General features: G+C 36.0%; 1 protein-coding gene across 1 annotated transcript in view; it reads right to left on the bottom strand.

Annotated features, from left to right (window-relative positions):
* Window positions 1–15,979, bottom strand: part of LOC122791413 (fatty acid amide hydrolase-like) — a 1,249,544-nt gene that overhangs the window by 142,170 nt on the left and 1,091,395 nt on the right. The gene's annotated exons all lie outside the window — the stretch shown is intronic.

Genomic DNA, 15,979 nt, shown 5'->3' with positions numbered 1-15,979 from the left:
TCAGTAGTCAGTTCTTGAAGAGCTTTTCTTTCAGCTTCAATTGTTTTCACATAGGCAAAACTGCACGGAAGCTGAGCGATAGAGTTAAAGAGCACAATTTTTCTATTAGGAATGATGAGACATCCAATGCATGGGGTAAACACAGCTTGAGTTGCCCTAATTTTACTAAGTTCACATTTTTTATCCTAGAACAGGTTAAAGATTTTTTTTGTGATTCTGATGGGTTGCTTCAGGTGCAGGAGTTGAAGTGGCAGCTTCATTTAAATTTTGAATTTTACCCAGGATTAAATGATTCCTTAAACCTCAAATGTGCTCTCAAATGGGTCAGTGAAATAATAGTTTCACTTAGTTTTATTCACCCAGCTACTTTAGTTTACTTGAGCATATATTTGTGTTTGTTAACCTTAGTGTTTTTACCACATTCATGCACATAAGACTTGCTTATAAGAAGGTTTAGTATATATATATATATATATATATATATATATATATATATATATATATATATTACAGTGATTTAATATTTTTTGCCATCTCCTTTCACTACATTTTAATTTTAAGTAGTTCATTGGTTAGAATGTTATAATTAATATTCATGAGCAGTTACTTGGTAGTTAAATATAGATGCATCATTCCTATTTGTTGTTCTGAAGAAGTTCTGAAACAAAAAAAAGGGAACGAAAGCTTATATCATCAATGTGGGCTGAAATTACTCATTTTTATTTTTTTATTCTACACGAAAAGAAGTGTTTTATGGATGTATTGATATGTCTTCTAATATTACATCTTTTTTGGTGATATATATATATATAGGAAATGTAATGACTAATATACTTTTAAAAATCCCAACAGAGTATTTTGACTGAATTTCTAAAACATCTTTATTAAATCATTACATTTTAAATGATAAGATGAGTTTGCATACATTAATAGAAAAGACAAGAAAACAACCCATAGTGACAGTTTCCATTGTTATTTTCATGTAGCATACATACAGGTTTTCTTTTCAACAGTTTGCAATCACTCTAATGTTTCATACATTGCTCAATTGCTGCCATCTTTTAAACCTCACTCTGGCTGAATATTTCTATAAAATTTGCTTCTTCCCTCTTCTAAAGATCCTGCCTCCAGTTCTTTTGTCTTCTTTACAACATTCAGTACTTCAGTTACAGCTAGCTTAGATTTTGAGTTCCATTTTCTAGTAAATACCTTTTTGTCAGGCAGCATCTTTATACTCATGAAAGGCCTTATTATAACCAAGTAATTCAAATCATGTAACCTAACACAAATGAATAATTTTCTTAGTTACAACCTTTTCGCCCCCTCAACATTTCCATTTCCATCAAGGTGTAAGGCTATTACTGCTGCTCTGCAAGGTTGTTCATTTTCTTAAGAACTATATATCCCCTTTTACCATTTTATCATTCCTTTCCACTTTTATGTACAATGTTCTGCTAGTTTTATGTACATGAGCCTTAACTGCATAGCTCAAAAGTACAAATTCAAATAAAGTTACCCCTAAACCACCTTGTCCTATGGAAAGAATCAACTTATCCTACTTGTCTCTTGCCCTCTTCCCCTCTCAGATAAATTCTTTCAACTCTTATCATCTGCATCTTCTCCTCTGGATGACAAAAATACTGTATATAACACTAAAGGGACTGAATCATTTTCACTGCTTGTATTTTACTATCCATAATCAAGACTTCCCAGCTTCTTAGTTTTTTTTAATCTTCTGATTAGTCTCATCCCATACATCCTTAGCTGCCATAGCAGAATTATTTTTAATTCATACACCTAAATACTTAATTTTAGCATGTCCCCATCAGTATGGCCATTGCCAAACCAATTCATGTGTGACTAATACAATTTATCACTATAGCCTTTGTTTTGTCTTCATTTATTTTTATACCCTGAAAAGACCTGGAACTTTCTTAAAATGTTTTCACATCGCCAGAATATCTTTTCTGGATTTATCAAGTGCAAAATAATATTATATGCAAATGAGGCTAACTTTTCTTGATTACCATACCAATTATATCATTGAGCCGTGAATTCCTTATTTTCTTTGCCAACGGCTCTAAATATAAAGCAAATAATAAAGGGGGAATATGACATCCCTGTTTGGTTCCCCTGGTCAAACAGTTTGTCAGAGCGGAACCCTAGCACCTTACTTCTTGCCTTTAATCCTTTATATTATTAACCCTATTATTTTATCAGAGAATGCAAATGCTACAATTTCCATGCTCACAAAATCCCAGCTGATTCTACTGAATGCTTTTTCTATGTTAAGAAATGCCACCGATACTGGTGATTTCTTACACCAGATCATCATTTTTGTATGAATGTTGACAAATATGTTTCCCTACACAAAACACCACTGATTCATATTTATCAACTTTAATATTTTAGCCATTCTCTTAGCTATCACAGGCAAACACTTTATAACCGTTTAAGACCGAAATGAAGCTATATGACGCCAGATGTGAAGGGTCTTTACCCTCCTTGGGTAATGCAGCCACCACAGGTTTCTTCCAAGATGCTGGAAAACAGCCACCCCTTTTAAAATACTGCTTAAGTCTTCCAGATCTTTAGCCCTTTCTTTCCTCCTTACATACATATTTCTGCAGGAATACCATATTTTCCTGGAGATGCCCCTAAGGATTTTATACATCACCATTTTTATATTGCCTCTTGCTGTCTTGGCCATTAACTGTTGAGCCTCATCTTCCTCTAACTTGGCATAAATGATTCTTCCATAAGTATTTTCATTTGTGCCTTCTCTTGGTTTCCCCACTACTCTGCTTTTTGTAAACTTTTACAACATTTCTAAAATACCTCTAATCACTATAGGATCTCTATTTATTGTCATAGGCTCCCTAAGTCTGGCCATAACCTTTTCTAGTTTCTGTTCATCAAGATATTATATTACAATGTTTTGAGCTCCACGGTTATCAAAAATATTTGTAATAGTAAATGTCATAAAACAAAAGGATAGAACGAAGCAGAATCAGTCTCCGATAATACCAAATTGTGTAACAAATGCTCAGAGTTCCAGAAAACAATCCAAACCAAGCAAAACGAATCCAGAGGTGTACAAAAAATGTGGATGGTTCAATCCACACAAATATTTATTAGAGAATATCCGGACAGAGAAATGTTAGCGCTTTCGCTTAAAAAGCTTCTTCAGACATAAAATACATTCACCTAATTTCAAACACTTATATATAACATTCAAGTTTTTAAAACAACCAATGAGGCAGTGTCAATTATTGAGGCATTAAAGTGACCTCGCACTAATAGCAACTCTATCTAAAACATTTAATAAACACCCTAGGTAGCTGTTAATATAAAAGCCAATGAAAGCAGTAAGATAACTAAATAAATAAATCTATGAATGTATAGTTAAAAATACATTCAAAAAATATATATAAATGTGTATGAAAATATATAAATAAACATATATAAATGTATCTTATGAATATCTCAGAAAATAAGATATACAATAGCTTAAAAATACATCTACTTACAGAGCACATAAAAACTTTCACTTATTATTCCTGCGCTTCTTAAGAAAGTGCTTAATAGAAGCCCTTTCATTCAATCCCTTCCCTTTATCTGCCCTTAACCGGGTAATCCAATCACTCTCTATAGTCTCCGTATAATTCCAAATATCACCCTCCCATGCACTAGGATGAATTACTGCCAGTGCTCTAAACAAGAAATTATGTGTGGTATCACATTGAGCCACATGTTTAGCTAATGCATTACATTGTGAGCCTTTCTTAATATGGTAGATATGCTCACGTATCCTGTCCTTAATGGCCTGTTGGTTTTGCCAACGTAGAAAGATGAACAAATCTGGCATATGGCTAAATAAACTAAGTGTGGGGTCATACAGTTAGCTGACGCTTTCGTTTTAAATGTTATATTCAGATCTGGATGAAAAAAATCATCTTTTATATCTATGTAAGGGCAAAAGTTGCATTTACCACATGGTGTGGTATGCATCTCTCCAGATACCAAATTCTTATCTTTAGGATAACAAAGCAACCTCTTCAAATTCTTCTTGTTCCTATAAAGGAAACGTGGTTGCTCACCTACAACCATTTTTATGTCCTCATCTGTTTGTAAAACAGGCCAATGCCTACTAATAATCCCTCTAACCTCCCTATGGTCACATGTATAAAAAAATGGGAACTTCACCGAGGAATGAGTAGATCTAACACGTTTTTAAGTCTCCGGCTGTAGGGCCAAAATAAGGAGCAGCTCTATCAGACCTTAAAACAGGGATGCTACATAATTGTTCATCAACTTCAAACTCCTTATAACCTCTCTCCAATAAATTAATTCTAAGTTTCACTAATTCTTCAGAAAAGCCCGTATCCATGGGATTCATTCTAGAGGACCGTGCACCCTGACCTCTTATGATATTCTTAAAAACATAGGAGGGGTGCATACTGGACCTCAGTAAGAATGTATTGGCATAACAAGATTTCCTATATATACCAGTATTAATCACCCCACAGGGCAGTTTTTCAATATAAAGATCAAGAAAATCTATTCTGTATGCAGAATATTCTATAGTAAATCTAAGGAAATCGGTTAAACTGTTCATATTAGTGAATAGTACATCTAGCTGTTCTAAACTTCCATCCCATAATATAAAAAATCGTCGACAAAACGACGATAGAATTTAACATGTGCCTCAAAAATGGGTAGGTTAAACAGAATGGACTCCTCCCTTTGTGCCAGAAACATATTAGCGTAACTATTGGCACAAGGGGTACCCATGGCTACTCCATCCTGCTGTTTGTATATCTTATCCTGGAACATGAACAAATTATTCTCCAACACAAGTTCCAGGAAATAGGTTATAAGGTCTCTTTGCACTAACGAGTATTCACTGTTTTTTCAAGTATTCCAATATGTACAATACTCCCAGTTCATTCGGTATAACCGTAAAGAGGGACTGAACATCAAGGGTTACAAAGACCAAACCTTCAACATTATCAAAGCCTCTTAAACATTCATATAGGTCCACAAGGAACTGCTTGGAATCTTTCAATACAAACATATTATGGTTCAAAATCGGTCTTAAATGTTTCTCCACATAAATGGACAAGCGTTCTGTGACCCATCCCCCACCAGCAACTATGGGTCTCATTGGGGGGTCACCCAGATCCTTGTGAATCTTGGGGAGGCCTTGTATCACAGGAATCAATGGAGTTTTAATTAACAGGTAAGTCTTTGTTAATAATACCTCCTTGATGTATATCAAACAATGTATTAATAACATAGCTCATGATAGCATGTAATTCACTCTTACTTATCACACTATAAAATTTATCATCCAGCAGTTTATCCACGGCTATATTATACTTTGTGGTGTCCATGATCACTACCCGTCCCCCTTTATTAGCAGGTCTGATAACAATTGTTGTCTCTAGCTGCAGATTTTTCATGCACTGTCTCTCTTTAAAAGTGAGGTTGTCCCTTCTCTTGTGTTTCTTATGCTTGCCCAAACACTCATAATACTTATGTAGCTCTTCTTCTGTGAGTTTAAAATATGTTTCAACTAATGGATGGTTCAGCGGAACGAACTCACTCAAATTCCTAAAACTATACACTCTGTCTTCTTGTGTATCTATATCCTCGGTACATCTTTTACCATAAAGCAGTCTCAACATAACATTTCTACAATAGACCTTAAGGTCTGTAATAGAATCAGTAAGGTTGCTATAACCACTAGGTATGAAATTCAACCCTTTATTTAATAGGCTAAATTCATCAGGTGAAAGTATATAAGAAGAAATGTTACAAACTAACGGTTGATATCCTTGCCCCACATCTTTTTGATGGTCTGACGTGGTATAAATTCTTCTTAAAGTTTCCTTTTGTGACGGCCACGACTCATGGATCGTGGTCGCCTGATACCCTTTTCCGTTCGTACTGGTAAAGGGAAAGGAACTCCTTCAGTGAGTACTAATGTACATTCAGGGGGTTTATGTAATATCTTGGGTCTAACTACTGGCTCAGCTAATTTCTGAGCTTGTAAAGATGGATTCTTAATTATCTGAACCTCAGGATACAAGTTAGTATCCCCTGATACAGTAGTGTCTCCATCCTGATCCACATCCAAGCCATTTATGTCCTGATGTGGATCTACTACATGCAACTCATCACCTTGTTTATTATGAGAAGGCACAGTTTCAATGTCACATATAGTTAACACTTCATTATTCACATTATTACTCTTAATACATCTTTTAGTAGAGCTAACACTAAGGCCAGTATTATTATTCCTAACAGTCTCTTGAAAAGTCTCCTTAGAAGGGCCTTTGTTATTATCAGCAGTCATAGTCTGTCTTTGTCTAGGCCACAAAGACGTGGCCTAATTTAAAGTCGTTAATGTCCTGTGCAATTTTGTTCTTTTTCTGAAGCAATAATTTGCGTTCATAAGCCAGAACGCCATCGAGGAGACTCTCAAATAAAGGCTGTAGCAATGCATACGGAAATGTGTCGAAAATAAAATGTTGCTTGGATTTAATAGATTCGATTAGTGCAACTTCCTCTGGCGAAAGAAGTCCATTAACAATTGCAAATATTGCTTGCTTACCTCAAGATTGATTAACTGCCATCTCGAGAGTAGCTCCGGATACTGAGTGCCTTGACTGGGCATATTAAATACCCGCAGTCCCCTAGGCACAATCTTTTTATCAGGGCAATATCGTAAGTGAAGATGTTGTAGCTGTAATCTTTTCAGCTTAAAAAAGTCTCTCTCCAATTCCTCAAGTAGCTTCTGCATTCTCACAACGTCCGCCGACGCATCGCTGATGTCATCAGTAGGTGTGGTTGCATCCAGCTGCCAGGAAATACTCCTCGAGCAGTCCAAGTATTCAAGGAAGCGTTTATGTAAAGCTTCAGTGGAGGTTTCCCCTAATTTGGGGACATAATCAAGTTCTATATTATCGATCCTTCGATCCATGTCAATGTCTAAACTGCTCCAAACAATGGCAGTAAAAAGTACAATCAATAATAAAACAAAAGAAACAACTGCCAAATAGTCTGGTAAACGTTCTATCCCTATAGCAAATAATGTAATAGTAAATGTCATAAAACAAAAGGATAGAACGAAGCAGAATCAGTCTCCGATAATACCAAATTGCGTAAAAAACGCTCAGTTCCAGAAAACAATCCAAACCAAGCAAAACGAATCCAGAGGTGTACAAAAAATGTGGATGGTTCAATCCACACAAATATTTATTAGAGAAATCCGGACAGAGAAATGTTAGCGCTTTCGGTTAAAAAGCTTCTTCAGACATAAAATACATTCACCTAATTTCAAACACTTATATATAACATTCAAGTTTTTAAAACAACCAATGAGGCAGTGTCAATTATTGAGGCATTAAAGTGACCTCGCACTAACAGCAACTCTATCTAAAACATTTAATAAACACCCTAGATAGCTGTTAAAATAAAAACCAATGAAAGCATTTCATGAAATTTACTATTACATTATTTGCTATAGGGATAGAACATTTACCAGACTATTTGGCAGTTTTTTCTTTTGTTTTATTATCAAAAATATTTGCTAAATAAAACCATTTCTAAACACATGCATACTATCCAAGTACTCTTATTTTCTCTGTAGCACTTTGCAGTTGCTTCTCCTCTTGTTCTGTGAGCTTCTTCTTCCACAGTACTTCACCTTTTGTCAGTGCCTCTGATTCCTATTACTTCTTGCCCATATTTTTTTCCTATTATTTCTACCAAGTTTTTCAACTCCAAACTCATTTTCCCGACTCATTAGCTGTTACTTCTGAAATAATGTATATCTTTTCTTAACTTTCAAACAATTTCTACTACTCACTCCATACACTCCTCTCTTTTTAATAAGCAGGAAAGTGCCACTATCTCACTTTTACATTACTTCCTTGCATCTTTACCTTAGTTTTTTAATTGGTACATGATCTTATATAGTTGTTGGATAAACCTAAAAATGTCTGTAAAATATAATTTCTACACAATCTAGCCCATTTGTTGTATCTAAGGTAATAGGAAGTACATTTTGTTTAAGTTCCTGCACGTGAATTCATATTTTCTATAACAATTATTTGTAACTACTACTACAGACATATATCCTCTTTTGTTATGCTTTAGGGCCCCAATAATAATCCTCACTGTTAAAAATCAGTTTCCAGTTCCTACACATAAATAAGTTCCATAAAAGTAGTTTTAGGTGGAATATAAATTTGTGCCAGTATAATTCTCCTAATTTCAATCAATAACCCCCTCACTACAACAAATCTACCATTATTGGCCCTTTCCCCCCTCATCTATCACTACTAAAGCCCTTCTTGCAATCAGTATTACTCCCCTTTTCATTTGTTCTTGATATTCTGTTGAATGTCTACCCTGAAATCTTTTCTTTTAGCAAATTCTCATCACCATTTCTAGCCAAATTGGTCTCCTGTAACACTATTTTACAACCCACATTTTTAAATAGAATTTAATACTCTTGCCTTTTATCTCTACTTGTAAGGTCATTTATTCCTTAATATCGACAGAGAAACCATTATGATAAAACTACTACTCCCATCTATTATACATAACAGTTCTTTTTAATATATATTTAAAATTTCTGTCTTACATATACAAGTTAATGTTTGGCAAGCTGAGCTTATAATTAGTTGCTTATTCTTAACTCATCACATTTTCCCAAACTTCACTCCATTAAGAACACTCAAGAAACAAAAAACTAAATACAAACAAAATTACCTAACCACTTTTAACAGCAATGACACAAAACTGTGCACTTTCCATAAATGAAATTTACCCCTCCAATTAGCAGTGGCCGCCCTAAATCAATGGCTTCAGACCCAGGCATTACAAATTTTAAAGTTAAAGTTAACCACATTGAAGAACATATTACATACTATGCACCCACTAAAATTGGCTGCTGTATATTCATACATTACCTACATTCCCTTCCCAGATATGAAAAACAATTTGCACTCTTTCAGTGAACATTAACTTTTAGCCTTAAGGAAAAAAATGCATTAACTACCATTAACATTAATTAAATTATGTACTGATCTATTTAATGAATTAAAGTACTAAGGCTGCTGGAGAAGCAAATGCTTCTATATCTTATTTACTTCCCTCTATTTCAGACTTCATTTATGCTCACTGAACTGCTTACCAATTTACCTTTCTAAAGTTAATTGTGTTGTACCATGTAGATTTCAATTAGAAAACACTATTAAGACATTTATAATTAACTGCCTGCACCTGAAGGTTGCTTATCTCTGATTAAAATTGTGCGCTAAAAACATACAACTAGTAACTTTGTAAATGGAAGAACTAACTACCAATATTTATACTTTTAACAATTCTCTTTTATTTTCTATGCTTAAAAAATGGGTCTATAGCTTAAACTACACATATGATCAATATACTTCTGCACTCCCCAGCAGCCCAAGATCACATCATCAACTTTCTTCTTTCCAGCATTTCTTATGTAATGTGAAAAGCCCGACTACATTACAATTAAGAAAATATGTTCTTATTCTAATATCACTGGTACACACAGCACTCAGTAATACAACTCCCCTAAAATACGTGTCTGTCTACTATACAAAACTGCATTACAATATAACATACAAATTATATTTTTTTATACACATGCTAATAAAAAGGATAAACTCTTACTTACAGTTATTTCTTTACTTCCTTCAGTGTTCTTATAAACATTAATGGCAAAGTGGGGTTTAAGTTATAGAGCAGTTTAATACAGTCAACAAACCTAGTCTTTTTCAGCCATATCTTTTTGTGGTACCACATTTCACATATATATAGTCTATAGCTAATGTGATTGATGCTGTATATATTCCCAATGTATTCATAAATTTCACATTGTTGCAGGTCTTCTTACTCATCATCTTGATAGTCTACTATTAGTCTTGGTTAAAGTCCAAGGGATTCCTGACTATTTTATAGTCAGATCCTGGGCTTTTTTCTATTGCTCAAATATTTATCTTTGGAGCAATATAAAATGTTTCACTGGTAAGCTCTCTTTCACTACGGGCTTTGGAACTGTCAAAAAATGAGAAGCACTGAACCCTTCAACGTGCAGGCTCACTTTATCAACTAAACTTTTTTTTTTATCCCTTCCTTAGCCTGCTCTTCATTCAAGCTTATATATGAATCTCCAGCAAAAAATATTCTGAGGACAGCTGGATATAGTACTATGAATCTCACATGTCTCTCAATATCTCCTTGATGCTGAGATAAAACTGCTTCTCTTTTGCCTGGTGTGCAGTGAATAATAATGTTCTACAAGTACTCTGCTGTCCTTAAAATATAATACTTTTCCCTTCTGGCACAGATTTGTCAGGAGCAGTTCTTTCTGCTGGAATGATTGCATCACTACTAACGTAGGTCTCAGCTGCTTTCTCATGGCCATATTTGGAATATACACATAATATGCCCTCTCGATTAACAAACCCTGCTGCAGAACATAGTCCAGTTGCTTATTTGTACTTTCATAAAATTAATGCAATGCAGTCCTTCCATTTTTCTCTGGTATGGCAAACAAATTTCATTTTTTTCCCTGCATACTTTGTTTTCTAACTCTACTATTCCTTGAAACAGCTCTTGTTTAGAAGCTCCAAACTGAGCCAGTCTTTTTTTAGACTTCAATTCCTGCAGTTTTATCAGCTCATCTGAAATTACTTAAAGCTTCTATTTTTCCAGTCTTTTGTCATTTGACTTTATATATGCCCCCAGTGTCCCATTTATTTTAAACACCTCTGAGTGCATTTGATTTACTTTCATCTAAATTACTGGAAGCCAACTCTTGCAGTGAAGTTGAAACTTGAACATTTTTTTTTTGTTTCATTGAACAGCTGTAAGATTATTTCCAGCAATGGTCCTTTCTTCTTTGTTGATTTTCTCTTAGTTTCTGCACATTTCTTTTTTATTGGGAACCTTGCAATATAATTAGCCAGTAACTTAATTTTACTCAAACTGACATTTACTGACTTTAACAATTTCTCTGTTTAAACACTGGGAGAACTCTAGTAAGCATGTTGCTCAGCATGCAGCCATCTTGGAAGGGCTACTTTGAAGGAAGGTTGGGGGAACAAATGGCTATAACTGAGGAAATAATTCTTTTGAGCTGGGATGTAGGATCTGAATTATCTAGACAGAGTAAGGCCTTACTACATTAGATGTCACATATGGCCAATAATGCAATTACAAGAAAATGCAAATCAAAATCTATAATAATGCAATTACAAGAAAATGCAAATCAAAATCTATACCAAACATAATGGAAGTTCTGAATGGATGAATAGGTAACCACAAGTTCACCCCTGGTTTAGCACCTTTGTCCCTTACGTATAGAAGCACAATGAAAATGCTCTGCTCAACTCTGGGTTATTTGTACTTAAAGTATAAGGGCTAAAACTTCATGGGAATGCATGGTTGGGCTTCTAAAGAGCCCTGTAGATATACAGCCTAGTAAGCACCTAGAAACCCATGAATATTGTACAGGAGATAAAGGTGAGTTCTTTAGAAAGGAGAATGATCACACTGCATATAAACAAATAGATTCTTTGGAATAATGTAAGCAGAATAATGTTCAGGAGGATGAGTGAGATTTAAGGAAAGGCAGGAGTTGAGCAATGTATATAATGTTGAAATGAATGAAATGTGTAAAAAGAAATCATATGTAAACTTGCATTAACAGTAGCAATGGAACATATTACAGTTTGTTTTCTTTTCTATTAAAGGTTCATAGGTATATACTAGGCCAATGACCACTGGGGCCTTTAGAACCCTAGTCATGCAACCCAAGTGTATTCCACGGGCTATTTTGCCTTGGCGGTTATTTTACGGGGTATATGTTAGTTAAGGCGTGATTTAACATCTGCCTCTGTCCATCAAGGACACAGGTGTCAGACAAGGGAAGAATTTACAATTTCCCATCCACTGGTCCAAGTAATGCTTAAATAGGGTTAGGGAAGGGCTCTGCCTCACATGAATGGGACGCTTATTCCAAAGAATGGTAATTCTCTGGGACACATGCTTGTTCCTCTAACATGTCCTATTTAAATCATGAGTAAAACTTAAATCCTTTTAGCTAGTTCATAGAGAAGTACTACACTAGCTGCCTTGCAGGCCATTTTAAGCCTAGTCAATTTCCCTTTAAAGGTGAGAATCAAACCCTATAACATTTATTTATGAGGTAAACACCTTAACCATTATGCCAAACCCAGCCCCTAAATATTAGATTATCAGTCTGCAGACTCTTACAAGTCTAACGAATACCTAGAGGTCAAAATCAAACCCTGTACTCAGCATCTGTGAGGAAATCACCTTAATCATCATGCCAGCCCCCGAGCATCTACTTAAATACTAGGCTATTAGTCTGCAGAGTAATACAAGCCTAGCTAATAGCCAGTGGTTAGTAGTTCTGATGCTATTCATTTTCTGGATGTGCAAAAGGTGTATCAGGTGGGATCCAAGGATGCCTTGTATGCCAGGCATAAATCACCTCTCAGCAGTCTATAAGAAACAGAAATAGCAATAGGGTTTTGATGCAATCTGCATAGGACATTGTATTTACTCCACGTATTCTTTTTGTGAGTAACCTCTGTGGACGTTTCAGTTATTGCACGTGCCTGGTTAGGTACATACCAAAGCCAGCTTATACTTAATGATGGGACTGATGAGGACCGAGTATGGTGGCATGATGACTTCTCTGGACCTAGTTATCATGCGTTTAGTTATAAGTTGAGTGCCACTAAATGAGTGTCTTACTACCTTAGACACATGTTGATCACAAGCCAGATTACTATCTACAGGAGTCCCCAAATCCCCAACTGCTATGTCTGCTTTTAGGGGTGTTTAATCAAGGTAGTTACAAAGGGTGGCCAATTTCTCAAAGGATACTATTATGCACTTTCTGGCATTGAGTTTTACACTGTGGCTTTGACATCCATCATTTGCCTGTGTTAGATTTTCCTGTAAAATGTTAATATCTTCGGGGGGGGGGGGGGTTATGATGGCCCCAAACATGCAATTATCTGCAAACTTGGTAAGTCAGAGGACTTTGACATTAGCTTTGACTTCTGAGAAATAGATGCCAAAGAGAAGCACACACAGCACAGAGCCCTGGGGAACTCCACTGGTGACTGGCATAGTGTTGGATGAAGTCTCTCCAATCTTAATCTTCTGGGTCCTATGTGTGAGCCAAACTGGTTATTTGGTGGGTTACGTAGTGGTTTATGACTACTTCCACAAGTTTGTTTAAAATGCCCACGTACAGGCAGCATGCACCATTTTGTCCTTATTCATTACCTTGGTGACCATCTCAAAGAAGTCCACCAGGTTCAGTAAGCATGACCTGCCTTTGACAAAACCAAACTGAGTAGGATACAGTGTCTGAAGGTTTATGTCATTGTTTCCATGATAATTCCTTCCATAGCTTTGCATCTGAGATGAGTCAGACTAATTGGTCTGTAGTTCCTGGCCTGTCATTGTAAACAGGAATGACTGTTGTGGATCTCCATTCATATGGCATGAAGGCTGTTTAGAGGCAATGGTTGAATAGTGACTCCAGTGGCCCTGATAGGTCATATTTCAGGCTACTTAGAAGGCATCCTGGTATATTACTGGGGCCCATTAAAGCTGTATTCTTGGCCTCAGGCCTTTAAGACCTGCTCTCCACTGATAGTTGGGGGGATTATATTAGATATTTCCTGGGGAGGAGGTGGCTGGAGATGACAGGAAAGTAAAGTAGCAGCTAAATTTGTCTGCCAAAAGATTTGTTATATCTTTCTGTTCCACCAACATGCCTCCATTTATCAGCAGTTTGACTCAATGTTGTGTGCTGTCTTTGAGGTTTTGGACATAGCTGAAGAATACTTTATGGTTGTCCTTGGCCTGGGATGCTATCTTTACCTCAAAATTTTCTTTGTTATGCTTAGTCCTTTTACTCTATCATTTCTAGTGCTCTAATTTCTAATTTTAGCTATGATTTTTTTCTTTTGTTGTACAACCTGTTTAATTTTGGATTCTACTGGGTTTGTTTTTTTGTTACTTTTGAGTTTGGTTGCACAGAGCTTCTATAAATAATTCCGGGGTTTATATAAGTTCGAATACCAAAACAACGAACTGCAAACTCCGAAATGGAATAATGCTGAAAACTCAAAACTCCAAATGGTTATAGCTGGCCCAGGCATGCATATGCATGAAGTCTCCACTGTGGTGCAATCTCAAGGTTGGCATATTTAAGTAGGGGGGGTGTGGGGGGCACATCACATTATAAATAGTGTTGTGTTACTGTGCTGTTATGTTATCGTACGGGTTTGAAGCTGGCCGACCGTTGCTTTTCTGAGTTCCGTTTTTCGTAGTTTTGGGTTTTCTGAGTTTTTATGTTTCGGAGTTTTCAGTTCAATATTTTGGTATTTGGAGTTATCACAGTTCGATAATCTGATACAGATCTTAATTTTACATAGGCTACTGTGTTATCTAGTTTTGAAGGGGCTTGAAATTTTGACAGGTTATTGCTTAAAAAAGGTAGCTTGCCTTGGGGTAGTTCCTAACTGTGACAGGGTTTATTGGGGTTACAGAACTGATTTTTATTATAAAGGAGACTGCTTTACAGTCTGATCTTACCAGACAGGACATGACATGGGTGAAGGCAATGTTCTCCATTATTTGTGGGTACAAGGTCCAATATGTTTGTATCTCTGATAGGCGCATGCATTATCTGGTCCAGGATGTTTGTGTTTAGAAAGTCTGGGAATCTCTGATTGCAAATTTGAGGTCATGCAGCATTACTACATTATAGAGGAATGATTAAAGTCCTGCATGAGTATGGTATTTGGTTGAATGGTGAGTGTTTCGAAAAGGGCTAAGTATGAGGTATGAGTTTCATCGGATGTATTGGTGTAAATGTGGGGAAGGATCTGAACCCTTGCGCTGGTAGAGTAGTCTTTTCAGCTTTAAACCATATCTCTGTAACTTCTCAGATGTCTTGCTGTCTCCAGGGTAAGGAGAATCTGGAGGGAGTTGAGCTTTTTGTTTAGACTCCTTGCACTAAGTCGCAATACCTTTAGATTTCCCTGGGTATATTTTGCTATGTTGGAAGTTTTGCCAATCTAGCATTGCCTAAAAAGGTTATATGGGGGAGGACAATGTGTTAGCCAATATTTAAAAGCCTAGAGAGGACAGCTGCAGACGATCCTTGGCAAAGCAATGTGGTTTGTTAACCATGTCCTCCTATGTTGACAAATACTGCAACCCCCCAGTATGACACCAGAAACTAAGTGAATTCTTAAATTCAATCATCTTCTGTTCGTATTGTGGCAAAATCCTTGGTGAAGGTAGACTTTAACTCAATGCTTGGTATGTAACAGCCTTTGAACAACTCTCTCTTGGAAAAGTGTTCTCCCTTCAAGTAACTTGGGATCTGGTTAGACCCTTCACTCAATTTCATCATTCAGCTTGAACAAACACATATAAAAATGGGCTTAAAAAAAAACACAAAAACTAGTAATACAAGCACTAGGGAAGGGTAAATCAAGAATCAGACACTAAATGTTAAATGATGTAAGCACTTTCATCCGTATTTATTACAACAAACCTCTTCATACAACATATAAAAACGAAACCCTCTTCTATTCTTGGCACAAATCATCCCCTTTTCTGTCATACTCACTTCCTCAACTCTTTTTCTGTCTCCCACTTGTCTTTGTAGTATTCACCAAAATCGCTACTCAAATACTAGAAACCAAAATGTGTAGATTAATCATTCATTTCCAAAATGGACACTACTGTATAACTCTAGAAAAAGCAAACCGGCTCCAAGCGAAGCAAATAGCAAATTTAATTCTATGCTCACAACTCTACAAGTACCTACATGAACAGACTCTCTCTCCTTTAACTTCTAAGCTAATAAAAC

This window comes from Protopterus annectens, chromosome 17.part0 (assembly GCF_019279795.1).
Source record: "Protopterus annectens isolate FY-2018-M chromosome 17.part0, PAN1.0, whole genome shotgun sequence".
NCBI lineage: Eukaryota > Metazoa > Chordata > Ceratodontiformes > Protopteridae > Protopterus > Protopterus annectens.
This window is presented reverse-complemented; position numbering and strand designations above follow the sequence as displayed.